Source organism: Eumetopias jubatus, unplaced genomic scaffold, assembly GCF_037043125.1.
Source record: "Eumetopias jubatus isolate StellerSeaLion01/CBP00866 unplaced genomic scaffold, mEumJub1_p1.0 scaffold_14, whole genome shotgun sequence".
NCBI lineage: Eukaryota > Metazoa > Chordata > Mammalia > Carnivora > Otariidae > Eumetopias > Eumetopias jubatus.
Genome location: NW_028274820.1, coordinates 48,009,700 through 48,037,368, shown reverse-complemented (window position 1 = coordinate 48,037,368; position 27,669 = coordinate 48,009,700).

Genomic DNA, 27,669 nt, shown 5'->3' with positions numbered 1-27,669 from the left:
AAGAGTAAAAATAGGAATAAGAGAAGCAACACCAGGTTATTAGAAAAGAGCAGAGAAGACTAAAAGAAGATAATGTCTTATTTTGAAGCACTTACAGTACTGGCTATATTTCTGAACTTGCATAGACATAGTTAAACTTTGGATGTATTTTTTTTTCCATCAATGCAGCAAAAAGATTTTTGTGGTCTTTATGGAACATTTTAGTCATATAATGCACAGCAATTTATGAAGAATACTTCATGCTACAGTTTTGGTCTTGCCAGTTAATTTCCCCTTGGCTGAATAGCTCTGAAGAATAATTCAGTTGTTTCTACAAACTTTCCTCAACCCTTTAGATTACCCCCATTACCTCAAATTCTTTGATCTTTTATCTTGTAGGACCATTTAGTTCCTACACAAGGGAAATTCAGAAGGACTAAGGATCTTCAGGTAACAGAAACCACCCATGTACCAGCAGCTTCTTCTGTTTTATTAATCTTGCTCTGTTAACTCATTTTTACCCTGGTCAACCATCTACCCTACATACATGACAACATTTGTTTTTAATATGTGGTCTCCTCATGACTAATCCTCATAGGAGCAGTGGGACCTTTCCCAAGTGCATCTCACATTAACATTTCCAGAGGAATGCAAAGAGGGATCATTTTATATAAATCTCAATCATCCAGACAAAAAATCGATTTGAACTAATACCCCTGAATATGTAAAGTGCCATTTCTTATTCCATAATCCATGAAAAGCTTGGGAATATGACATGAGAAGGTGGTAAAGCACATTCAGAGCATCCAGAGTGGTTTTCAGTAATGTATTTAGGGTGCCAGTGGAATAGAAAGAGCAAATTAGTATTGAGACAAGTACTGTATTGGTTAACTATGATTAGTTTCTATTTCCTCGCTAGGTAGCATTTTTGTAGCATAAAATCTAAGATCTTTACAGTCCACCAGATCTGACTTAGTTCCAGATTGTCTCATCAGCCATGTGGACATTAGTAAATCATTTAAACTCTTTAAGCTTTTGGTTGGATTTGGTTGAACATGATTATTTAGCACCTGACATTTTTCTCAGGTAATCTTTACATTACTATTTGCCCGAAAGCATAATTTTTATGCACTTTGAGCAAAATTTAGTTTTCTAGTTCCTATAAATGGTGATTTTTTTAAAAATCATTGTATTTACCTTTATTATGGGGGTGCAGGGATGTTCATCTAGATATCAGAGTATAATATTCAGGTGCTAAATTGATTAGGTTTTTTTTTTTCCCTTAAAACTAAAGTCTTAAGCCCTGGAACTTACCAGATCATTTTCTTGATAGCCAACTCAGTTTTTCTAACTCTAAAAAGGTATTTACCAGCCTTTTAGGCAGGATATAATTTATTAAGATTGCAAAGTGCTTTAAGCATGAAATGCTGTATGAGATAATAAGATAAATATTAATCCTAATATCCTGTTAGAAGTACACAGACAGCCCTAGTAAGGTAACTAAGAAAAATAAATTGCAGTGCTTGGTATGAAATTGAAAATCACTAATGGAATGAAAGTTTGTTCATACTGGGAGCAGTGTTGGATCATGTATAATGTAATACCAGGTCATTTTCAGTTGTTTTAATTGCCATGAGCAACAACTGATCTTTAGAGCTGTTCCTGACAAGCTCTTGCATAGCCCTAATGATCGTAAAACGGTGCCAAAGACCAGCATTATCCCCTATTGAACATTAAATGGTATCGACCCCTTCACTAGGTCCATCACTCAACAGACTCCTTAAAGTAATTCATGACACAATTAACATTAATTAACTTTACAAAAACCTCTCCAAACTCTCTGCTGTTTTAAGACTTCAGCCTAGAGCAACTAACAAAAAGTTATGAACCCTCCTGTGAAAGCCATCAATTAAGGTAAGTAAAAGATTCCTAAATTTTTATAACCCTCATTTATCAGTTGCCACTCCTGATAATTTTATCCTGTGTAAAGATATCTAAAGCCATTCAGTCCTAAAAGTACCATCCATCTCTGTACTTCATTTCCACTTTACAACTGAGAGGGGTAACTTCCAAATTCATGTCAGAGTAAACCTGAGTCACAAGTCATTACTGGGCCCTACAGAAATATGAAAAAATATCTTTCAGGTATGCAAGAAAAGAACCTGCCCTTTTCAACTCCATCTTCTACAGGAATTGCATCTCTGCTTTAAGTTCCAAGTGATTAACACGAGCCTTCTCTAGATTATCAAAAATAGTAAGAATCCATTCATAATGTGTATGAATTTTTACATGTATTAGCCTACTGAATAAACACCCCCCAAAATTTAAACCTACCAATGTATTTGCTTTTAGTCCAACCACCTGAAAATAATTGTTCAACAGTGATACAGCTGGTGCTCAAATCCTTCTAAACCTCAACCTATGCACTTTTCATTAAACAGGGTGCAAAGGTGAATATCCATAGTGTGCAAAGCATCAGCCTAACATCTGGTGGGAGGTTGGCTGAAATATATCACAGAGCACTAACCCTTAGAGAGAAAACCTTTTTGCTGTAACTGTTGCAAGAACCTGGGGGGATAGGGGTCAGAGAGAACGGATATATCTATCTGATGAGTACAGGTTTATAACCAGGCAACAGGTAACCCAAAAGTGTCCCTCTAAGGAAGATAAGAAAGAATCAGAGAAAAATTTTCAGATACAACCCCAAAACTTACTTTGAATGTCAGTAGACTACATGCTCCACCCAAAAGACATAGGGTGACAGAATGGTTAAAAAAACAAGACCCATCTATATGCTGCCTATAAGGGACCCCTCTGAAACCTAAAAACACCTATGTCACAAGAAAGCTGCAGTAGCAATATTTATATGAGAAAATAGACAAACACAGACTGTAACAAAAGAAATAGAAGGACCCCATATATTAATAAAGGGAAATTACCAAGAATATAATAATTGTATGTATTTATGCACCCAACATAGGAGCACCCACATACACAGTTAATAACAAACATAAAGAAACTGATACTAATTCAGTAATAGTAGGGAACTTTAACACACCATCTACATCCATGGAGGGATTATATAAATCTACATCAGAAGGAAATGATGGCTTTGACATACTAGAACAGATGGATTTAACACATCTATTTAGAATATCCCATCCTAGAACAGAATACACATTCTTTTCAAGTGCAAGGAATGCCTGCAAGGGAACATTCTCCAGAGGAGATCACATATTAGCCAACAAAACAAATCTCAACAAATTTAAGATTGAAAACATACAATGCATATTTTCTGACCACAACACTATAAAACTGGACGTCAACCACAAGAAAAAAAATCTGCAGAGCTCACAAATACATGGAGATTAAATAACATGTTACTGAACAATGAAATATCAAGAAATCAAAGAAGATATTTAAAAAGTACATGGAAACAAACAATGTTTCCGGGATGCAGCCAAAGTGGTTCTAAGATGTAACTTTATAGCAATATAGTCCTACTTCAAGAAGCAAGAAAAATCTCAAACAACCTAACCTTCCCCACTAAAGGACCTAGAAATAGAATAACAAAACTAAAACCAGTGTAAGGAAAGAAAAAAATAATGATTAGAGCAGAAATAGATACAGAAACTAAAAAAGTATAGGAAGAAGAAACTGTAGGAAAAAAATCTTTGAAAAAAGAATTGATAAACCTGTAGCCAGACTTATCAAATCACAAATGAGAGAAGAGAAAATAACACCACAGAAATACATTAGAGAATATTATGGAATTATTATTTATTAACAAAATGGACAATCTAGAAGAAATGAATAGTTTCCTAGAAACTACCAAAATTGAAACAGGAATACAGAATTTTAACAGGCCTATAACCAGCAGAGAAATTGAATCAGTAAGCAAAAACCTCCTGACAAACAGAAGTGCAGGACCAGAGGGATTCACAGGGAAATTCTACCAAACATTTAAAGAAGAGTTACCTGTTCTCAAACTGTTCCAGAAAATACAAAAGGAAAACTTCTAAAGTCATTCTGTGAAACAAGCATTACCCTGGTACCAAAACCTGAATTGTGAAAGACTGTTGAATCACAGACCTGTACCTCTGAAACAAATAATACATTATATGAAAAAAAAAAAAAAAGTAGGAAGGGAGAAATGGAGGGGGAGATGAACCATGAGAGACTATGGACTCTGAGAAACAAACTGAGGGTTCTAGAGGGGAGGGGGCTGGGTTAGCCGGGTGATGGGTATTAAATAGGGCATATACTGAATGGAGCATTGGATGTTATATGCAAACAATGACTCATGGAACACTACATCAAAACTAATAATGTAATGTATGGTGATTAACATAATAAAAGCACTAAAAAAGAGAACTACAGGCCAATATCCCTGATGAGCATGGATGCAAAAATTCTCAAAATACTAGCAAATAGAAGTCAACAATATATTAAAACAGTCATTCATAATCAAATGGGATTTATTCCTGGGTTGCAAGGTTGTTCAACATTCACAAATCAATGTGAAATATCCCATCAATAAGAGAAAGGATAAAAATATCATTTCAACAGAATAAAGAATCTGACAAAATTTAACATCCACTCATGATATAGAGAGAACATACCTCAACATAATAAAGGCCATCTATGAGAAACCCACAGCAAATATCTCAATGGTAAAAAACTGAGAGATTTTCCCTTCAGATCAGGAAGAAGAGAAGGCTGTCCATTCTCACCACCTTTATTTAACATAGTTATGGAAGTCCTAGTCACAACAATCAGACAATAAAAATAATCCAAATTGGTAAGGAAGAAGTAAAATTTCACTATTTGTTGATGACATTATATATAGAAAACGAGCAAGACTCCACTGAAAACCTGTTAGAACTAATCAATGAATTCAGTAAAGTTGCAGGATATAAAAATCAATGTACAAAATCTGTTATATTTCCATACACCAATAAGGAAATAACAAAAACAAAAATTAAGAAAACAGTCCCATTTATAATCGCACCCACATTATCTAGGCATAAACCTAACCAAAGAGGTGAAAGACCTGTACTCTGAAAACTGTAAAACACTGATGAAAGAAATTCAAGACAATGCCAAAAAATGGAAAGATATTCCATGCTTATGCATTTGAATATTGTTAAAATATCTGTACTACCCAAAGCAATCTACAGATTTAATGCAATCCCTATCAGAATACCAATAGCATTTTCCCACAGAATTAGCACAAAGAATTCTAAAATATCTATGGAACCACAAAAGACCCCTGAACAGCCAAAGCAACCTTGAGAAAGAAAAGCAAAGGTAGGGACATCACAATTCCAGACTTGAAGTTATATTATACAGCCGTACTAATCAAAAGAGTATGCTACTTTCACAAAACGAATACATAAATCAATAAAAAAGAAAATTCAGAAATGAAGCCACAACTGTACAATCTTCAACAAAATCAGGAAAGACTATCCAATGGGAAAAAGACAGTCTCATCAACAAATGGTGCTGGGAAAACTGGACAGCAACATGCAAAAGAATGAAACTGGACCACTGGACCACTTTCTTACACGATGCACAAAACTAAATTCAAAATTGTTTAAAGGCCTCAGTGTGGAACCTGAAACCATATACAACCTAGAAGAGAACACAGGCAGTAACTTCTTTGACATTGGCCGTATCAACTTCTTTCTAGATAGGTCTCCTGAGGCAAAGTAAAGGAAGGCAAAAATAAACTACTTGGACTACATCAAAATAAAATCTTCTGCACAGGGAAGGAAATAATCAACAAAACTAAAAGGCAACAGGGCACCTGGGTGGCTCATTCAGTTGGGTATCTGCCTTTGGCTTGGGTCATGATCCTGGAATCCTGGGATCAAGCCCCATGTTGGGCTTTCTGCTTAACAGGAAGTCGGCTTCTCCACCTGCCCCTCCCCCATGTGTGCTTCCTCCGTTGCTCGCTAACTCTCTCACACACACAAATCTTTAAAAAAACAAAACAAAACAAAACCCAAAAAGTGGCATATGAAATGGGAGAAGATATTATTTATGAATGACATACCCGATAAAGGGCTAGTATCCAAAATATATGAAGAACTTCTACAACTCAACGCCCCAAAAATGAATAATCCAATTTAAAAATGAGAAGATATGAACATTCTTCAAAGAAAACATCCAGATGGCCGACACATGAAAAGATGCTCAACATCACTCATCTTATTGTAGTTTTGATTTGCATTTCCCTGATGATACCACCTCACACCTGTAAGAATGTTTCAACTCAAACAGCACAAGAAACAGCAGATGTTGGTGAAGGGGAACCTTCTTACACTGTCGGTGGGAATGAAAACTGGTGTAGCCACTGCAGCAGACAGTATGGACGTTTCTCAAAAAGGTAAAAACAGAACTACCTTATGATCCAGCAATCACACGACTAGGTATTTTACCCCCCAAATTATAGTACACTAATTCAAAGGGATACATGTACCCTGATGTTTATAGCAGCATTACTTACAATAGCCAAGATATTAAAGCAGCCCAAGTGCCCATCGATTATTGATGGATAAAAAAAGAAGTGGTATAGGTATACAATGGAATATTATTCAGTCATAGAAAAGAATGAAATCTTGCCCTGTGAAACAAAATGGATGAAGCTAGAGAGTACAATGCTAAGCAAAAAAAAGAGAAAGACAAATAGCATACGATTTCACGAATATGTGGAATTTAAGAAAACAAATGAGTGAAGGGAAAAAAATAATAAGACAAAGCAAGAAATACACTCTTAATTATAGAGAACAAACTGGTGGTTACCAGAGGGGAGGGTAGTGAGAGGATGGGTTAAGTAGCTGTTGGGGATTAAGGAGTGCACTTCTCATTGTGAGCAGGGTCATGTATGCAACTTTTGAATCACTGTCGTATACACATGAAATTAATAATACTGTATGTTAACTATACTGGAATTAAAATGAAAACTTAAAAAAAGTGTCCCTCTAAATGTCCCTATGTATTCCTCCTAGGTTTGAAAGTTTTAAAGAAGGCAGCTCCTCATCCTGTATATCCTAGTAATAAGCTACCAAGAACTTTTATTTTTTTTTAAAGAGTTTATTTATTTATTTGACAGAGAGAGACACAGCAAGAGAGGGAACACAAGCAGGGGGAGAGGGAGAGGGAGAAGCAGGCTCCCCACTGAGCAGGGAGCCCGATGTGGGGCTTGATCCCAGGACGCCGGGGTCATGACCTGAGCCGAAGGCAGACGCTTAACGACTGAGCCACCCCGGTGCCCCTACCAAGAACTTTAGAACAACACAATGTTCTTTTTATAGTACTCACAATCTTTCTATGGTGCTTATGCTCACAGCTTTGGATTCTAGATCCTTTTTCTTTGTATCTTTCAACAGGATTATACCAAAAAAACCTTCCTTCATTAATTTTGAGTCTATCTAAAAGAATTGGTATTAAAACCATGGTTATTTTATTCTTCGAAGGATACTTGAGATTAAAAAAATATATTTCTAAGTGTCATTCATAGAAACTGCTAATCTATTTTAAGATTATTCTCAAAGTAATTGTAACCTCTCTGTTGTAGCAAAATTTCCCTATATACTCGAAATGTGGTATATGAACAGCTCCAAAAGATTATTCTAGTTGTCCTAGAAAAGTGTAAAAAAAAAAAAAAAAAAAACCTTAGAAATAAAAATAGAAACTAAAATAGGCATGAAATATTCAAATAAAGACATAACAAGCTTTAAAAATATTTCTGGGTTGGAGACTGTGTGTCAGGTTTTGAAGAGAGTGTGGATTATGCATTGTTTTTGTTTCTTTCCGTGCATTGTTATTTTGAATATTCTCTTTGCTAATCACAGCATATCTTAACCTTCCTTAATCACTCTAGCCAATACATGCTGGCAATAAATAATTGGTTTACGTAGGTTGAAGGTAGATATTTTACCTGTTACCTTTAGGAATTCTCATTTTTAACTTTGTTTTTTTCCTAGACTTCCATGAAGATTTAATCTATTTTTTATTGTTAATCAAGGAATGAGATCTTACCATTTCCATGAAGATTTAATCAGCTAGGTAAATTTTATATTCCTTGGTCTATGATCTCAAATTTTATAGTACTAATTGATGTTTTAATCTAACACATATTAATGAATGCTAATATTTTGCCTGGAGCTGTGTTACGAAGTAGGAATAAATGATGACTAAGACCCATCTTCTTTTGAGAAATTGACAACACTGAAGTACAATAACTTCAATGTGAATGGAATATCATGACTACATAGTGATATGAGATCACCTAACTCAGCCCAGAGTGTGCAAAGCTCTCCCTTGGGGTTCTATCACAATTTTGAAGGCAAATGGTTAAGGACAAACAGCCCATTATAATTTCTCCTGCCCCAAGAATAAGGGGATGAGAATACTTAAGAAGTGATTCTTCTATATAATCTCCTGTTCAGATAGTATTGATAATCTTGGCTAGCTTTTAATAATTCACTAGAAAAGCCTACTTCCAAAAAATTGCTTCCCTTCAAACTGAAAGATGTATGGATGTTTAGTAAGTCATGGTCTGATGTCAACCATTATCTATCTTTCTGTTATAACTTGTATGTTCCTGAGTTGACAAGTAATCTGTGTTACATAAAGCTTCTCCTAGGTGGGTAGTGGGCCTCAGGTAGTTTCTGTTCTTTTACTTCATGGAGTTATAATGGAGTGAGAAGCAAATTCATACTTTCTTCTTACACTTCAAAGTCCAAATCATAACAGTGAACAGCATCTATTAAGCATGCTTGAGTGATTATACAAAAGATAATGAGTCACACTTAAGACAATCAGAGCCTAGTGGAACAGACACAAACAGATGATAATGCATTACAAATTATCTCTTGGTGCAGACATTTGCAGAAGGCCATGGCAATAAACTTTTTAAGGGATTAGGGAGGACTGCTCTGAAGAGAGAATATTCCAAACCAGCATTTAAGGAAGGTAAAATATTGAAAATGAAGGATGGGTAGAAAATTTTAAGTATCAAAACAGCCAATGAAAAATCCAGAGCTTGGATTATATTGTACATAGGAGGTCTGGAGTGGGAGATAAGCTGTAAGACTTTCTGTGATTAAGATTTAAATGCTCTTTTATGCTGTCATAAAAGTATTAGACATTACCTCAAGGGCATGAGGAGATTTTAAAGGAGTGGTATTATCAGGTGTCTTTTAAAAAAATTCATGGAAAGACTATACAGGTGGGAGGGGCAGGCCACTATAAATTCTATTGCATTGGAGTTTTACAAATTGTAAAATTCTAATGCAGCATTAGGACTTCCCACATGTAAGGAGCTTGGAAGTTGACACTCCATCTTAATGACTACAAAAGAACAAAATGAAAATCAACAACTCTTCTACATACTCTTCTTGCGTCCATAAGAGAGGCAGGGGGAATTGGGCAAACCACCGCCACCAAGATTGGAGAGACAGACAAGTGAATACCAGCAGTGGTGGCTTACAGAACAAAAAGTACTAATGAAAACCTCCCTGGGAACCAGTGCCAGTGTAGGAAAATCTGAATGGTAATTGAAGTGATGGATGCTCAGTGCAGACAAGTCTGAGAGTTAAAAACCCCAGGGGACCTACCTCCAGGAGCTCAACCTGATTCTCAGAAAATATCTGAAATAAACCCCTTTATGCTTCTAGCAGTGGGAAGGGAAAAGGAACCATTTTGAGATATATCCGAGAAGCCTCTTCTCTTATCAAGGCCTGACCTCAGAAGAAACTAATTAACCAGTTAACTAACCTGCTGGGGTATTTCAGACCCAAACTGGCCAGGAGAAGAAAAATATCCAACTCTAGTCAGTTCTAGCCTTCCACGTGGGAGAACAGGGATAACCAACTCCAGCCCACTACAGCTCCCATATCCCACCTAAGGGGGGAAACAACTGAGGAATTCCTGTACAGTTCACAGTCCAGAGACATAGGTTCATGGAAAGACTAATAATAGGACTATAAATACTTGTTCTTCCCTCACAGTCTACCACACTAAGGCCTACTTATAGCAGTTCCTTTTACCCAGTACCTCATATTTGGCTACTGAGAAACAATTAGGAGGCATACCAAAAGGAACAACAAAATTTGAAGAGAGTGCTGGTATCAGAACCAGACGTGGCCAGGTGTTAGAATTATCGGTCAAGGACTTTAAAAAAATTATGATCAATATGCTAAGGTTTCTAATGGATGAAGTAGGCAGCATGCAGAGAGAGATGGGCAACATAAGTAGAGAGATGGAAATCCTAAAACAGAACACAAAATAAAATGCTAGAGATTAAAAACCATAATCAAAATTTAGAATGCCTTTGGTAGACATATTAGTAGAACAGACATAGCTAAGCCAAGATTCTCTGAGATTGAAGATACATCAGTAAAAATTTCTAAAACTGAAAAGCGAAGATAACTGACAATGAAGGAAAAATGAAAAAAAAAAAAAATATCCAGGAGCTGTGAGATAACTACAAAAGATGTAGCACACATGTAAAGAGAAGATGAAGAAAAAAGGAAACAGATTTGATACAATAACTGAGAATTTCTCCAAATTAATGCCAGACACTTAACTACAGCACAGAGAACACTAAGACAGCGAAGTGACACATGAAAAAAAAAAAAAAAAGCCCAAACGTACATATCCAGCCGTATCATGTTCAAACTAGAGAAAACCAAAGGTAAAAAGTGCTGAAGAAGACAGTATTGAAAGGTGGAAGCTATAGAAGAACAAAGATAAGAAGTACATCAGACTTCTCAGAAACCAGGAAAGCAAAAAGAGTGGACTAAAATTTTTAAAGTGTTCAGGGAAAAAAAAAAAAATCAACCTGGAATTCTGTATGTGCAATTAAGCAATTATCCTTAGAGAGTGGAGGAGAATATACTTTCTCAAACAAAAACTGAGGGAATTTGTTGACAGTAGATCTGCCTTGTGAGAAATGTTAAAAGTTCTTTAGAGAGAAGGAAATTAATATAGGTCAGCAACTCAAAACTATATAAAGTAGGAGAGTGCAGATATATATACACATACATATATATATAAAATAACAGTGGTTTAAACAAGGTAAAAAAACATTAAAGGAATGAAAGTAAAAGAAAACCTTCCATTTTTTATTTTTCTAAAAAAATAATTGAAATTATATAAAATGTTGTAATTATATAAAAAGTTGGAATTATACAAAATGTCTAAAACCACAAAAGACAAAAATTAGTAGAAGACAATGAGAACAAAGGACAAAAGCAGCAAATAGAAAACAAATAGTGCAGACATTAGCTATATCAATGATCACTTTGAGTGTCAGTGGTCTAAATGAACAAACTCAAATACAGATTGCCAGTGTGAAGAAAAAACAAGACTCAGCTATATGTTGTTTAAAAGAAATCACTTTAAATATGAAATAAATTAAGAATACAGATCAGAGTAGAAATAAATGAAATACAGACTTAAGAAGACAATAGAATAGGTCACTGAAACTAGAACCTGGTTCCTTGAAAAAATAAAATGACCAGGTTTTGAGCTAGACTAACCGAGAAAAAAGAGAGGACTTAAATAAGATCAGAAACAAGAGACTTGGGCGCCTGGGTGGCTCAGATGGTTAAGCGTCTGCCTTCGGCTCAGGTCACGATCCCAGAGTCCTGGGATCAAGTCCCACATCGGGCTCCCTGCTCCTTGGGAGCCTGCTTCTCCCTCTGCCTCTCTTTCTCTGTCTCTCATGAATAAATAAATAAAATCTTTAAAAAAAAAAAAAAGAAACAGACTTCACAACTGTAACTACAGAAATACAAATGATAAAAATAGCATACTATGAATAAGTATACCTCAATAATTTTGACAATCTAGAAGAAAAAGATAAAAATTCTAGAAACACACGGGCTACTATCACTGAAACATAAAGAAACAAAACGTCAGAATGGATCAATTACTAGTAAGAGGATTGAATCAGTAATTAAAAATCTCCCCACAAATAAAAGTTTAGGAATAGATGGCTTCACTGGTAAATTCTATGAAACATTCCAACATACCAATCCTTCTCAAACCTTTCCAAAAAATAGAAGGGAACACTTCCAAACTACATTTACAAAGCCAACATTAACACCGGTAACAAAGCTAGAAAAGGATACTACAAGAAAAGAACATTATAGGTCAATATCCCTGATGAAGGCAGATGCAAAAATTCTCAAAGAAATATCAGTAAATGGAATTCAACACTACATTAAAAGGAATAGATACCATAATCAAGTGGAATTTATTCCAGGGATGCAAACATGATTCATTATATGCAAATCAATTAACCTGATACCACATTTTAAAAAAGAATAAAAAGCATATGATAATCTCAAAAAAACCCTGAAAAAGTAACAAAATTCAACATCCATTTATGATAAAAACTCTGAATAAAGTGGGTATAGAAGGAATGTACCTCAACATAATAAAGACCCAATATGACAAGCCCACAACTAACATCATACTCAATGGAGAAAAGCTAAAAGCTTTTCCTCTAAGATCAGAAATAAGATGAGGGTGCCCACAGTTGCCACTTTTATTCAACATAGTATTGGAAGTCCTACCCAGAACAATTAGGCAAGAAAAAGAAAAGGCATCCAAATTATAAAGAGGTAAACAATCACTCTATGCAGATGGCATATAGAGCAAACCCTAAAGACTCCACACACACCTATTACAACTAGTCAACAAATTCAGTACAGTTGAAGAATGCAAAATCAATACATTAAAATCAGTTGTGTTTTTGTACTCTAATAATGAACTTTCAAGATGGGAGGAGCAAGATGGCAGAGGAGTAGGAGACCTGGATTTTGTCTGGTCCCAGGAATTCAGCTGGATACGGATGAAACCATTCTGAACACCTACGAACTCAACAGGAGATCGAAGAAAAGAAGAGCAACAACTCTCTGAACAGAAAAGCGACCACTTTCTGGAAGGTAGGATGTGAGGAGAAGTGAATCCCAGGTGATATTCAGGAAGATAGACGGCGGGGGAGGGGGCCTCCGTCGGCCACTACCTGCAAGTGATAGAGCAGCGGAGCACAAAATCGGAACTTTTAGAAGTCGGCTCCGCTGAGGGACGTCGCTGCAGTGGCTAAGCAGGGGGTGGAACCCTCGCGGGACAGTGTGGTCTCAGGACCCTGGGGGTCACAGAAAGACCAGGGGTGCCTGAGTGTGGCAGAGCTCCCAGGGATTGGAGCAGGGAAGACAGCTGCAGAGACCAAGCCGAGGCGTGGGCTCTCAGCTCGGGGTTGCCATAAACCATGATCCATGGCACACTCGGGCCACTGCTCCTCCAGCAGAGACCCAACAAGCAGCAGATCCAGGGAGACTCCCATTCCTTTCTTGGGAGGAGCCGCGCGGGAGCGCACCGCAGGGACCTGCTGGGTTCAGAGACTCCACACGGGGTCAGGTGCCGGAGATAGAAATGCTCAGTCACAGGCTAGGTGAGCACGGAGTGAGGCCAGAGACCGGGAAGACGGAAGTGATTGCTTTTCTCTGGGGGCGCACTGAGGAGCAGGGCCCCGAGTTCTCAGGTCCTCCAGGGTGGAGATTGGGAGGCCGCCATTTTCACTCTCGTCTTCCAAAGCTGTACCTAAAGCTTGCAGGGAACACAAGCTCCCGAGAGCAAACCCGAGCAGATTACTTAGCCCGGACTGGCAAGGGCAGGGCAATTCCACCTCAGGCAAAGACATTTGGGAACCTCAGCAACAGGCCCCTCCCCCAGAAGATCAGCAAGAACAGCCAGCCAAGACAAAGTTCACCGATCAATGAGTACGGGAGAACTCCAGTGCTAGAGGAATACTGCGCATAGAATTCGTGGCTTTTTTATCATGAATCTTTAGTCTTTCAAAGTTAATTTTTTTAACTGTCGTTTTTTTTAATTTTTCATTTTGCCTTTTTTAACCAACATCTTGTCAACCCTTTTTAAAAATATTTTTTATTTTTCATTTTTAGAGTCATATTCTATCCCTTCATAGTAGTTACCCTTATTTTGGGTATATATATAAGTTGTTCTAAAATTTTGAGATACAGTTTCTTCTCACAGATGAAAATATACTCTAAATCTCTAGTGTATGGTTTTGTTCTAGTCTCCTGCCTGATCACATTCTCTTCCCCCCCCTTTTTTAAATCCTCTTCTTTCTTTTTTCAACCGACTTATCAATTCCCTTTATAAAATCTTTTATAATTTTCATCTTTACATATTCCATCCCTTCATCATATTAACCCTTTTGTACATATATAAGTTTTTATTTCTTTAAAATGTTGGGAGGTACTTTCTTCTAACAGACCAAAATATGCCCAAAATCTAGCATGTGGCACTCATTTTTGCACCAGCCTGATCATATTTGATCATGTTCTGGGTTTTTTTTTGTTTTATTTTTGTTATCTTTTTTTTTTTTTCATTTTTCTTTCTTTCCCTTTTCCCCCAGTTTCAGGTCTTTTCTGATTTGTTTAGTGTGTATTTTCTGAGAACATTGTTACCCTGTTAGCATTTTGTTCTCTCATTCATCTATTCTCCTCTGGACAAAATGACAATACGGAAAAAATCACCTCAACATAAAGAACAAGAGGCAGTACCAATTGCCAGGGACCTAATCAATAGGGACATCAGTAAGATGTCAGACTAGAGTTCAGAATCATGATTTTAAAGATACTAGTTGGGCTTGAAAAAAGCATGGAAGTTATAGAGAAACCCCTTCTGGAGAAATAAAAACTAAAAATTAACCAAGTTGAAATCAAAAGGCTATTAATGAGGGATAATCAAAAATGGAGGCTCTATCTGCTAGGATTAATGAGGAAGAAGAGAGTTAGTGTTATAGAAGACCAAATGATGGAAAATAAAGAAGCTGAGAAAAAGAGAGAAATCAATGAAATAGAAACCAAAAGAATAGTAGAACAGATCAACGAAACTAGGAGCTGGTTCTTTGAAAGAATTAACAAGATTGATAAACGCCTGGCCAGACTTATCAAAAAGAAAAGAGAAATGACCCAAATAAATAAATCATGAATGAAAGAGGAGAGATCACAACCAACACCAAAGAAATACAATTAGAAGAACATATTACGAAAAACTCTGCCAGCAAATTAGATAACCTGGAAGAAATGGTTGCATTCCTAGAGATGTATCAAGTAACAAAATTGAACCAGGAAGAAATAGAAAACCTGAACAGACCTATAACCACTGAGGATATTGAAGCAGTCATCAAAAATCTCCCAACAAACAAAAGCCCAGGGCCAGGCAGCTTCCCAGGGAATTCTACCAAACATTTAAAGAATTAATACCTATTCTTCTGACACTGTTCCAAAAAATAGAAATGGAAGGAAAACTTCCAAACTCGTTTTATGAGGCCACCATCAAATTGATCCCAAACCAAAGACCCCATCAAAAAGGAGAATTACAGACTAATACCCTTGATGAACAGGGATGCAAAAATTCTCACCAAAATACTAGCCAATAGGATCCAACAGTACATTAAAAGGATCATTCACCACGACCAAGTGGGATTTATCCCTGGGCGGCAAGGTTGGTTCAACCTCCGCAAATCAATCAATGCGCTACAATACATTAACAAAAGAAAGAACAACCACCATATGATCCTCTCAATAGATGCATAAAAAGCATTTGACAAAGTACAGCATCCTTTCTTGATTCAAACTCTTCAGAGTACAGGGATAGAGGGTACATACCTCAATATCATAGAAGCCATCTATGAAAAAGCCACAGCAAATATCATTCTCAATGGGGAAAAACTGAGAGCTTTCCCCCTGAGGTTCGGAACACGACAGGGATGTCCACTATCACCATTGCTATTCAACATAGTACTAGAAGTCCTAGCCACAGCAATCAGACAACAAAAAGAAATCAAAAGTCTGAATCGGCAAAGAAGAAGTCAAACTGTCACTCTTTGCAGATGATATGATACTTTATGTGGAAAATTCAAAAGACTCCACCCCAAAACTGCTAGAACTCATACAGGAATTCAGTAAAGGCAGGATATAAAATCAATGCATAGAAATCAGTGGCATTCCTATACAACAATAACATGACAGAAGAAAAAGAAATTAAGGAGACCATCCCATTTACAATTGCACCCAAAACTATAAGATACCTAGGAATAAATCTAACCAAGAGGCAAAGAATCTGTACTCAGAAAACTATAAAATACTCATGGAAGAAATTGAAGAAGACACAAAGAAATGGAAAAATGTCCCATGCTCATGGATTGGAAGAACAAATATTGTGAAGATGTCAATGCTACCTAGAGCAATGTACACATTCAATGCAATCCCCATCAAAATACCATCCACTTTTTTCAAAGAAATGGAACGAATAATCCTAAAATTTGTATGGAACCAGAAAATACCCCGAATAGCCAGAGGAACATTGAAAAAGAAGAGCAAAGTTGGCGGCATCACAATTTCAGACTTCCAGCTCTATTACAAAGCTGTCGTCATCAAGACATTGTGGTACTGGCACAAAAACAGACACATAGATCAATGGAATAGAATAGAGAGCCTAGAAATGGACTCTGAACTCTATGGTCAACTAATCTTTGACAAAGCAGGAAAGAATGTCCAATGGAAAAAAGACAGTCTCTTCAACAAATGGTGTTAGGAAAATTGGACAGCCACGTGCAGAAGAATGAAACTGGACCATTTCCTTACACCACACAGAAAAATAGACTCCAAATGGTTGAAAGACCTAAATGTGAGATAGGAGTCCATCAAAATCCTAAAGGAGAACACAGGCAGCAACCTCTTCGACCTCAGCCGCAGCAACTGCTTCCTAGAAACATCGCCAAAGGCAAGGGAAGCAAGGGCAAAAATGAACTATTGGGACTTCATCAAGATAAAAAGCTTTTGCACAGCAAAAGAAACAGTCTACAAAACCAAAAGACAACCGACAGAATGGGAGAAGATATTTGCAAATGACATATCAGATAAAGGGCTAGTATCCAAAATGTATAAAGAACTTATCAAACTCAACATCCAAAGAACAAATACTCCAATCAAGAAAACATGAACAGACATTTTTTCCAAAGAAGACATCCAAATGCCCAACAGACACATGAAAAAGTGCTCAACATCACTCGGCATCAGCGAAATCCAAATCAAAACCTCAGTGAGATACCACCTCACACCAGTCAGAATGGCTAAAATTAACAAGTCAGGAAACGACAGATGTTGGTGGGGATGCGGAGAAAGGGGAACCCTCCTACGCTGTTGGTGGGAATGCAAGCTGGTGCAACCCCTCTGGAAAACAGTATGGAGGTTCCTCCAACAGTTGAAAATAGAGCTACCCTATGACCCAGCAATTGCATTACTGGGTATTTACCCCAAAGATACAAATGTAGGGATCCAAAGGGGTATGTGCACCCCGATGTTTATAGCACCAATGTCCACAATAGCCAAACTTTGGAAAGAGCCAAGATGTCCATTGACAGATGAATGGATAATGAAGATGTGGTGTATATATATATATATACAGTGGGATACTATTCAGCCATAAAAAAAATAAAAAGAAATCTTGCCATTTACAACGATGTGAATAGAACTAGAGGGTTTTATGCTAATAAGTCAATCAGAGAAAGACAATTATATGATTTCACTCGTATGTGGAATTTAAGAAACAGAGGATCATTGAGGAAGGGAGGGAAAATAAGATGAAATCAGACAAGGAAACAAACCATAAGAGACTCTTAATCATAGGAAAGAAACTGAGGGTAGCTGGAGGGGAGAGGGGTTGGAAGATGGGTAACTGGGTGATGGATATTAAGGAGGGCATGTGATATAATGAGCACTGGGTATTATGTGCAACTGATGAATCACTGAACTCTACCTCTGAAACTAATAATACACTATATGTTAATTGAATTTAAATTAAAAAAATGTGACAGACTAGGAGAAAATATTTGCAAGTGACACATCTGTTAAATGAATGTAATCCAAAATACTTAATTGACCCTTAAAACTCAGTAAGAAAGTAACCCAATTTAAAAATAAGCAAAGAGCTCACCAATGACATACAGATGACAAGTATATGAAAAGATACTCCATATCATACGTCATCAGAAAAATGCAAATTCAAACAACAATGAAATATGCCCAAACACCTATTATAACGGGCCAAAATCCAGAATACTGACAACACTAAGTGCTGACAAGAATGTGGAGCAAGAGGAAATCTCATTCATTGCTAGTGAGAATACAAAATTATATAGCCACTTTGGAAGACAGTTTGGTAGTTTCTTACAAAACTAAACATACTATTACATTATCATCTAGCAATTTTCCTTTTCAGTATAGACAGTAAAGAATTAAAAACATGTCCACACAAACACTGCACATGGATGTTTATAGCAGCTTTATTTTTAATTGCCAAAATCTGGGAGCAACCAAGATGTCCTTGGTAAGTGAATGGACATATAAACTGTAGTACATTCAGATAATTTAATATTACTCATTGCTAAACAGAGATGATCTAAAAGGCATGAAAGACATGGATAAACTTTAAGTGCATATTACTAAGTAATAAAAACATTAAATCTGAAAAGGGTACATACTGTATGATTCCAAGTATATGACATTCTGGGAAAAGCTAAACGTTGGAGAGAAGATGATGATCAGTGGTGCCTGGGACTGAATAAATAGAGCACAGAGGAATTTTTAGGCAGTGAAAACCTCTGTAGGATACTATAATGGTGAAAACATGTCATTATTCATTTGTCTAAAACCACAGAATACATAACACCAAGAGTGAACCTTAATTTAAACTATGGACTTCAGTGCTTATGACATACAATATACAAGTGGGAGATTTACTTTTACTGAGCAGAAACTAATTAAAAATATAATTAAATTTGTAGAGTAAAAGAAGCCAACAACAAAATGAAAAGGCATCCTACTGAATGGGAGAAGATATTTGCAAATGATTTTTCCATTAAGAGGTTAATATCCAGAGTACATAAAGAATTTCTGCAACTCAACACTGAAAAACCCAATAATCTGACTAAAAAATGGCCAGAGGACCAGAATAGACATGTTTCCAAAGTAGACATACAGATAGCCAATAGACACAGGGAAACATGCCTAATATCACTAGCTGTCAGGGAAAGACAAAGCCACAATGAGGTATCATCTTACACAAGTCAAAATGGCTAGCATCAAAAAGACAAGAAACAACAAGTATTGATGAGTATGTGGAGAAAAAGAACCTCTCTTGCACTGTGGGTGGAGATGTAAATTGTTACAGTCTCTATGGAAAACAATAAGGAGGTTCCTTGAAAAATTAAAATAGAAATACCATATGATCCAATAATTCTAATACATCAACATGACACATATTAACAAAAGATAAAGTTTATATAATCATTTTAATAGATGCAGAAAAAGCATTTGACAAAATACAAGATCCACTGATGATAAAAACCCTCAGCAAAGTAGGTTTAGAAGGAACATACCTTAACACAATAAAGGCCTAGATGAAAAACCCAAAGCTAACATCATATCCAATGGGGAAAAACTGAAAGATTTTTCCCTAAGGTTGGGAACACTACAAAGATGTCTACTTTCACCACTTTTATTCAACATAATACTACTGGAAGTCCTAGCCACAGCAATCAGACAACAAAAATAAAAGTGTTCCAAATTGGTAAGGAAGAAGTAAACCTTAAACTATTTTCAGATGACATGAAACTACATAGAAAATCCTAAACACTCCACCAAAATGCTACTAGATTGATAAATGAATTCAGTAAGATCACAAGATACAAAATCAACGTACATAAACCCACTGTATACACTGTACATACATATATATACACATATAATACACTAATAATGAAGAGAAAGACAAATTAAGAAAACAATAACATTTACAATTATACCAAAAATAATAAAATACCTAGGAGTAGACTTTACCACAGAGGTGAAAGACCGTACTTTGAAAACTATAAAAGACTGATAAAAGAGATTAAGGATGGCACAAACAAGTGAAAAGATATTCTATGCTCCTGGATTAGAAGAAGAAATATTGTTAAAATGTCCATACAACCCAAAGCAATCTACAGATTTAATGTAATCTAAAGATTTAATGTAAATACCAACAGATTTTTCCAGAGAAGAACAAATAATCCTAAAATTTGTGGGGAACTACAAAAGATCTTGAATAACCAAAGCACTCTTGAGAAAGAGGAACAAAACTGGAGGTATCATAATCCCAGCTAACAAGATATACAACCAAACTGTAGTAATCAAAACAGTATGATTAACAAAAATAGGCACACAGATCAATGAAATAGAGTGTGCAGAAATAGAACCATAATTATGTGGCAAATTGATCTTCAACAAAGAGGCAAGATTATGCAATGGGAAAAAGCCAGTCTCTTCTCCAAATTATGTTGGGAAAACAAGACAGCTAGAATGGAAAGGAATGAAACCACACCACTTTCTATCACCAACACAAAAATAAACTCAAAATGGATTAAAGACATAACTGTGAAACCTGACACCATAAAAATCCTAGGAGAGAGCACAGGTAATCATTTCACTGACCCAGACATAGCATTTTTCTAGATATGTATACTTAGGCAAGGGAAACAAAAGCAAAAATAAACTACTGGGACTACATCAAAATAAACAGCTTCTGCATAACAAAGGAAACAATGAACAAAACAAAAACAAAACCTACTGGATGGGAGAAGATATTTGGAAATTACATATCCAATAAAGGGGAAGTTCTAAATTTATTAAGAACATGTACAATCCAATGCCCCAAAAAACAAATAATTCAATTAAAAAATATGCAGAAGACTTGAACAGACATTATCCAAAGACACAGATGACCGACACATGAGAAGATGATCAACATCACTCATCATTAGGGAAATGAAAATCAAAACCACAATGAGATATACTCTCACATTTGTCAGAATGGCTAATATCCTAAACACAAGAAACAGTGTTGGCAAGGAAGTAGAGTAAAAGGAATTCTCATGCACTGTTGGTGGGAATGCAAACTGGTGTGACCACTGTGGAAAACAGTATGGAGATTCCTCAAAAAAATTAAAATTACCATATTATCCAGTAATTCCAGTACTGGGTATTTACCCACCAAATTGGAAAACTAATTTAAAAAGATATATCCACCCCTATGTTTACTGCAGCATTATTTACCATTGCCAAATTATGGAATCATCCCACATGTCCATCAATAGATGAATGGATAAAGAAGATGTGGTGTGTGTGTGTGCATGCATGTATCTTATATACATGCATACACACACACAATGGAGTATTACTCAGCCATAAAAAGGAATAAAATCTTGCTATTTGCAACAAATGTTTGGACCTAGAGCTAAGTGAAGTAAGTCAGGGAAAGGCAAATACCATATGATCTCACTCATATGTGGAATTTAAGAAACAAAACAAATGAACAAACTGATGGTTACCAGAGGGGACGGTGGGTGGGGAGGTTTGGCAGTTAAAATATGTGAAGTGGATTAAAAGTACACTTATTATGATGAGCACTGAGTAATGTATAGAATTTTCAATCAGTATATTGTACACCTGAAACTAATATGACACTGTATGTGTCATTTCCCACTATACTGGGAAATAATGAATGAATGAGAAAGAAAGAAAAAGAAAAGAAAGAAAGGAAGGAAGGAAAGGAAAGGAAAGAAAAAAGAAAAGAAAAAGAGGTAAGAAAGAAAAATTCTATAATTTATTTGGACCCACAAAGGACACAGAATAATCAAAGCAATCCTGAGAAAAAATAACAAACTAGAAGGAATCACACTTCCTGATTTGAAGCTATGTTATAAAGCTATAACAATCAAATAGTATGGAACTGACATAAAAATGGAAACATAGTCCAATGGAACAGAACTGAGAGCCCAGAGATAAACCCGTGAATATATATCAACTAATATTTGAAAGAGAGAAAAGAGTGTCTTTAATAAATTGTGCTAGGAAAATTGGATATTCACATATGAAAAAAGGAAATTAGATGCATATCTTACATCAGTCACACTAACTCTAAGTGGATTAAAGATTTAAATGTAATACTGGAAACCATAACAACTCTTAGAAGAAAACATTGGAAGAAAGCTCTCTGACATAGTTCTTGGCAATTTTATTTTTGGATATAACACCTGAACAAGCAACAGAATGAAAAATAAGTTGGACTGTATCCAACATAAAAGCTTCTGCACAGCAAAGAGAAACCAACAAAATCAAAAGACAACCTAGAGAATGGGAAAAATATTGGCAAATCATGTTTCTGGGTAAGGGGCTAATATCCAAAATACTTAGAGAACTGCTGCAACTCAATAGCAAAAACAAACGAAAACCAAAAATAAAAATAAAAAAGGACACCAAATCACAAAAAAAACCCAACCAATTAAAAAATTGGCAAAAGACCTTAATTGACATTTTTTTCCAGAGAAGATATCCCAAAGGCTAACAGGTGTATGAAAATGTGCTCAACCTCACTAACTATTAGGGAAATGCAAATCAAAACAGCAATGAGTTGTTTTGCTTCTGCCTCACAGAATGGCTATCATCAGAAAGGCAAGAGACAATGAATGCTATCAAGGATGTTGAGAAAAGGGAATCTTCTTGCACTGTTGGTGGGACTGTAAATTGGCACAACTGTTATAAAGAAAACTGTATGGTGGTTACCCAGAAAACTAAAAATAAAATTGCCATCTGATCCAATGATTTCACTTCTGGGTATATATTAAAAACAACAACAACAACAACAACAACACTATGTCAGAAAGTTATCGGCACCCCCATGTTCACTGCAGCATTATTTACAATAGACAAGACGTAAAAAAATTAAGTGTTTATCAATAGAGAAAGGATTAAAAGTAAGGTTGTGGAACATGTGTACAATGGAGTATTACGAAGCCATAAAAAGAAGAAAACCTGGTATCTGCAACATGTTAGACCTTGAGGGCATTATACTAAGTGAAATAAGTTGAACAGAGAAAGGCAAATAACTGTGTGATCTCACCGACATCCAGACTCTAAAACATTTTTAAGAATAAAGTAAACCAAACTCACAGAAAGAAATCAGATTTGTGATTACCAGAGGAATTGCAGGTGGTGTTCAAAAGGTATAAACTTTCAGTAATAAATAAAAATTAGAGATGTAATGCACAATGTGACTATTATAGTTTACAGTGCTATCTGGAATATTTGAAAGTTGCTAAGAGATCTTAAAAGTTCTCGTCACAAGAAAAAAGCATGTTTCTTCTTTTTTCAAGTATGTAAGGTGATGGATTTTATAACTTACTGTGGTATTCATTTCAAAATATATTTAAGTCATTATGCTGTTTATCTTAAATTTATATAATGTATGTCAGTTATATCTAAATAAAACTAAGAGAAAAAGCAATCATAAAGACAAGGATATCTCCAACTTTATAACTCCAGAACATGTAAAAATTTCATGCAAATTATTAGAGAAGAAAAGACCAGTAACTCTGTATAAAAATGGACAAAGTCTAATTGCTGGTTATTCTCTGTTTGTACCAGATCCATTCTTTGCCTTTCTTCTGCAAAGTATGCTTCCCATGCTCCCTCAAATCAGGCCTATGGGTATGTTGGCTAATCAGAGGCACTGAAGATGTGCAGAAGGAAGGACCCAAGGTATTTTTCCTATGGACCTGTTTATGGCAGTGTTTTCCATGAGTGGGTGTGTCTCCTCTCCTCACTTCAGGTAGTCTCTACTATGCATCAAACTCCTGCTGTTTAGGCATGGTTTCTGTGTACTGCTAATACAAAAACTCATGGCTGACCAACATAAGTAGATCTACTCAACCTCAGTAACAATCAGGGAAATGCAAATAAAATTTTCACATCTGTTGTTACACATTGTTATTTAGCACAGAATTAAATATGGTTTACTTCATTTTCTGTGTAGGACACGGTGTTCATCTAAAATCTCCAAGAAACAGATGTCATAATTAAGCACATAAGGATGGTAGGGGAAATAACCTGTGTGAGAGAAATGGAGCAAGGGTTGAGTAAGACTGAGAATGTTGTCAAACTATTATATACATTTGACAGTGAATCATGTAGAGGAGGAAGGAAAGTTAGGTACTAAACTAGTTTCCTAGAGGTACCATAACGCATTATCACAAATTGGGTGTGAACACACACTTAAACGGAAATTTATTCTCTCACAGTTTTGGAGGCTTTAAGTCTGAAATGAAGGTTTTGGTAAGGGCATGGTTTCTCTGAAGACTGTAGGGGAGAATCCTTCCTTGCCTCTTTCTAGCTTCTGGTGGTTGCTGGCAATCCTTGGCATTCTTTCATTGGTAGCTGTACCACTTTAATTTCTGGCTCTGTCTTCACATGTTCATCTTTCCTTTGTGTCTGAAAAATCCTGCTCTTCTTAAAGGATACCACTCATTACATTAAGGCTCACTCTAAGTATGACCTCATTTTAAATTGAGTACAACTGCAAAGACTCCGTTTCTAAAGAAAATCATATTCATAAGTATTAGGGATTAGGACTTCAACATATGTTTTGGGGGACATGATTCTACCAATACATGTATTAGGGCTTCTGTATAGTCCATGAGCCAAAGCCAGCAGTTGAAGTCTTGGGTCTCCCAAGCACAGATCTGCCTTAGTATCCCGGGTGCATTCAGTCAAGGCAGCGAGCAGTCTATGGAAAATGTGCCAACCTGTTGATGAATTTCAAACCATGGCATCTGGGCCCTTTGTTGTACTCCCTGTAGTTGATCACATTTTCATGGACACATGTATCTCTCTGTAGAATTGTGAACTTTCAAATATCTACAACAGATTATTTTCAAGAAGTTTCTTTTAAGGTATCCGCAAACTTAATTGTTGCCTCAATTGGCAGGTGCAAGTTAATTATATGGGTACTTAATTGCTAATTTCCTATGCAAATCAATATTTGAACTTTTAATTCTCAGTTGAGCATGCATCAAAATGGGATTTAACTGCTCAAAGAAACTGCAAAAAATTTAAGTGTATTTTTGCACCTCCATATAAGGTCACTCTGATACTGTCAATGTGGTCTCTGGTTTGAAAGTATAACACTAGTAACACCATTTGATAGGTACATCTGTTAAAAAGAGATTCTTATATCTGGAAACATAAACCTCTAGACAGGGTTCAAAAATATGTTTACTTCTTAATAGTTGTAATAATGTCCATTATATAAAAATTCCCAAACTTATAACTAGAAGGGGAACATTAGAATCACATCTAAAATTATTTTACATGTATAAATTGTTGACAGTGTCCTATCTCCCTTTATAGAAAGCATGCATATATGTAAAAATCTATAAGTATTCCTTCATGTGCATATAAATGAGGGTAATAATACATTCTATTTTGGATTTGTGGTAGTCTGATTTCTAGGACAGCCTTCAAGATTTCTGTCACTGATATTCATACCTTTCAGTTATTCAATCAAATGCTAATCTATCTATTGCTGTGAAGGCATCTTATTTAAGTAACTAGGATCCCAAATCAATTGATCTTTGAGCCTTTTATTTTTTTACTTAATTTTTAAAACGATTTTATTTATTTGAGAGAGAGCGAGCGAGCATGAGCAGAGGGGAGGGGCAGAGGGAGAAGCACACTCCCCACTGGGCAGGGAGCCTAATGCACGACTCAATTCTAGGATCCTGGGATCATGACCTGAGCCGAAGGCAGATACCTAACCAAATGAGCCATGCAGGCACTCGAGCCCTTCAAATCTAAGTCTAGAAGTGAGAAATCAGAAGTGAGAAGTCAGAAATCCAAAGCATAAGAAAGATTTGATATACCATTGGTGACTAGAAGGTGGAGGGGATGCCTTCTAAGAGTTGAGAGCATTTCCCACTCCTTAGCTGACAGACAGTAGGAAACAGGGCTAAGTACTACTGTCACAGGGAACTGAATTCTGCTCAAAAATGAGCTTGGAAGTGAATATTTCCCTAGAGCCTTCAGCAGATACTTTGATAGCCAACTTGTGATAACCTTGAACAGAGAATCAAGTCCTGCCATGTCAGACTTAGGATATACAGAAATGTGAGCTAATAAATGGATGTTTTTTAAGGGGCTAAATTAAAATAGTATTTTCTTAATGCAGTATTTTGTATTTTTTTACTTTATTATCTTTTTGGTATTTGTCATGGCCACTGACTTTTTTTTTAAGTATAGTTGACACAAAATGTTACATTAGTTTCAGGTATACAGTATAGTGATTCCACAATTCAATTCCTTATGCTCTGCTCACCACAAGTATAGCTACCATCTGTTAGCATACAATGCCATTGTGATACCATTGACATATTCCCTATGCTGTACCTTTTATTCCCATTACTTATTTATTATGTGACTGGGAGCCTATACCTCACACACCTCTTACCAATTTTGCCCAATCCCCCACTCCTGTCCACTCTGGCAACCCTCAGTTTGTTCTCTGTATTTACAGATTCTTTTTGCTTAGTCATTTACCAAGGTTGCACATATAGGTGAAATTATATACTCCTGCTATGTTATTGGTAATGGTTTCATAGTACCTTTTATAAGTTTCAATGAGGATTTTTTGTTTTGATCACTTTAAGTGAAATTATTTGGTAGAGGTAAATGCATAAACATTTTAAAGCTTTACATTTAAATGTCCACAACTGGCCAAAAATGTTAAGTTTACATTTCTTTCAGAAGAATTTGAAGAGTTTGAACATGTTCATTTCTGTTTTCTACTGGTCAATAGTGTGATACATAATTTTGTCAAACTGATAGCTGAAAAATGGTGTTTCTTTTCTTTGGCTTGCATTTCTTATATTTCATACATTTATTAGCTCTTATTTTGTGTCTTACTATTTATTTCAGCTGTTCATTTTTCCACTCATGTGATTAATTTATAAAATATATTTGTAAAGGTGTTACCCCTTAGGAGTAATATTTACCTTTGCTCTGTCACAAATACTGGAAATATTCCAGTGTGTAATTTGCCTTTGACATTTGTTTTTTTTTTTAATCACGAGTGTTTTAAATAATTGCTAGTGAAAAACTGTATACCAACCTTTCCCATAAGGTTTTTTGCTTTTAGAGCTCTTCCTATTATAATTTAGCTTTAAAAAATTTGTATACCTAATTTCTTGAAAAAACTTTTTTAAAGGTTTTATTTATTTATGTGACAGAGAGATAGAGAGAGAGCACAAGTAGGCAGGCAGGCAGAGGGAGAGGGAGAAGCAGATTCCCTGGTGAGGAGCCCGATGTGGGGCTCAGTCCCAGGACCCTGGTATTATGACCTGAGCCAAAGGCAGCTGCCTAACTGACTAAGCCACCCAGGCGCCCCTTCTTGAAAAAATCTTACAAAAATCTTACCTTGTATTATGTTTCAGTATTTTAATATACTGTTTCAAGAACTATAGATGAAATTAAATGTGTCCAATAATTAAAATAACACTTATAATCATAGTAAGATATCTATCTAACCAACCTACCTATCAAGAGAGATAGGTATAGATCTCTATCTATATATGTTTCTATGTTTAGCTGATAGTTTTTCTTTTTAATTTTTTTAAATTTTATTTATTCATTTGAGAGAGAGAGACAGAGAGAGCACCATCAGGGGGAGAGGCAGAGAGAGAAGCAAACTCCCTGCTGAGCTGGGAGC